This window comes from Arachis ipaensis, chromosome B3, assembly GCF_059453495.1.
Source record: "Arachis ipaensis isolate K30076 ecotype BB chromosome B3, ASM5945349v1, whole genome shotgun sequence".
In the NCBI taxonomy this organism is placed as follows: domain Eukaryota; kingdom Viridiplantae; phylum Streptophyta; class Magnoliopsida; order Fabales; family Fabaceae; genus Arachis; species Arachis ipaensis.
The window spans coordinates 58,371,429-58,373,335 of record NC_142438.1 but is presented as its reverse complement, the minus strand read 5'-3'; the positions used below and the strand labels follow the sequence as shown (position 1 = coordinate 58,373,335).

The following is a 1,907-nucleotide window of genomic DNA, read 5'->3' as shown; positions in this document are numbered from 1 at the left end:
AATTATTGTCTGCATCTATCTCTCTTGCTTGTGCCTTGTTGGTTGTATGACAGGTAGAAGAAGCGGGGCTTCAACTTCCTTTGATTCTGAACCTGAGAGGACCTTCCTTAGATTAAGGAGGGAAGCAAGAGGAAAGAGAGTAGTTGGTGCTGAGGAAGAGGAAGAGTACTTTGAACCAGACATGGATGAGAATATGGAAAACCATCATGAAGAAGAGGCTCACAACCATGGCAGAGAAGGTCCAGCGCATCAGGCTAGGCAAGAGAGAAGAGTTCTGGGTTCTTACATCAACCCAAACCCAGGAAACTGTGGGAGTAGCATCCAAAGGCCAACCATACATGCCAACAACTTTGAACTAAAGCCACAACTCATCACCCTTGTTCAGAACAATTGTTCATTCGGAGGAAGTGTCCAAGAAGACCCCAATCAACATCTAACCACCTTCCTGAGGATATGCGATACTGTTAAGTCTAATGGTTTTCATCCTAACACCTATAGACTACTTCTGTTCCCTTTCTCACTCAAGGACAAAGCATCTACATGGCTGGAATCCTTTCCAAAGGAGAGTTTAGCAACCTAGAAAGATCTGGTGAACAAATTCTTGGCAAGATTCTATCCTCCTCAACAGATCAACAGGTTGAGAGCTGAGGAACAACCTTTAGGCAGCAAGATGGTGAGACTCTATATGAAGCATGGGAGAGGTTTAAGGACCTGACAAGAAGATGCCCGCCAGATATGTTCAATGAATGGGTGCAGTTGCACATTTTCTATGAAGGTCTTTCATATGAATCAAAGAAGGCAGTAGACCACTCATTCGGGGGATCTCTGAACAAGAAGAAGATCATTGAAGAAGTCATAGATGTCATTGAGACTGTAGCTGAGAATGACTATTTCTATGCTTCTGAAAGAGGCAATACTAGAGAAGTGATGGAGCTGAACAATGTGGATGCACTGCTAGCTCAAAACAAGATGATTACCAAGCAATTAGCTGACCTCACCAAGAAGATGGAGAGGAATCAAGTAGCAGCGATCACCACTTCAGCAGCAACCCAAGAAGGAGTGAATGAAGAAGTAGAGGGTGATCAGGAACAAGCCAACTACATTGGGAGTTCACCTAGGCAGAACCATGACCCATACTCCAAAATATATAATCCTGGTTGGAGAAACCACCCAAACTTTAGGTGGGGAAATCAACAAGACCAAGGCCAATATCAGAGATGCCACAACCCCAACAACAATGCAACTCACCAACACTCCACACAGAGGTCATACCAATACCCACCCAACAACACTTCTCAACATCCATACCAAAGTCAAACTAGCCATTCTCATTCCTCCAATCTCAACTCACCATCACCATCCGAGGATAGACTCTCAAAGATTGAGACCTTACTCGAGAGCATATGTAAAGAGATTCAAGACAGTAAGATGTTCCGAGAAGAGGTGCGATCCAACATGCAGAATCAAGAGGCTGCCATCAAGAAACTTGAGACACAAGTTGGTTACCTACTCCAGCAAACTCCTGTTCATAACCTTCGTAGCAACATTGAGCCAAACCCAAGGGAGGAGTGTCAAGCTATCACCCTCAGAAGTGGTAAGGAGTTGAAGGAGACCTCTAAGAAACCACAAGAGGAGGACCCAACTGAAAAGAAGGAGGAACAAGAGGAGAAGAGCTGAAGCCATATGTTCCAAGAGTCCCATATCCTCAGCAATTGAGGAAAAAGGGGGATGATAGCCAGTTCTCCAAATTTATAGAAATCTTCAAGAAACTACAGATTAACATACCCTTTGCTGAAGCAATAGAGCAAATGCCGCTCTATGCCAAGTTCTTGAAGGAATTGATGACCAAAAAGAGAAGTTGGAAGAACAACGAAATGGTGATACTAACCGAGGAATGTAGTGCCATC

The 1,907-nt window shown here is 44.0% G+C and overlaps 1 non-coding gene across 1 annotated transcript; it reads right to left on the bottom strand.

Moving 5' to 3' along the window:
- Nucleotides 1–634: 634 nt before the first annotated feature.
- LOC148570763 (small nucleolar RNA R71) lies at nucleotides 635–740 on the bottom strand. Its single transcript, XR_015908612.1, has one exon. It is a non-coding gene; the product is annotated as a small nucleolar RNA R71 (small nucleolar RNA).
- Nucleotides 741–1,907: the final 1,167 nt, after the last annotated feature.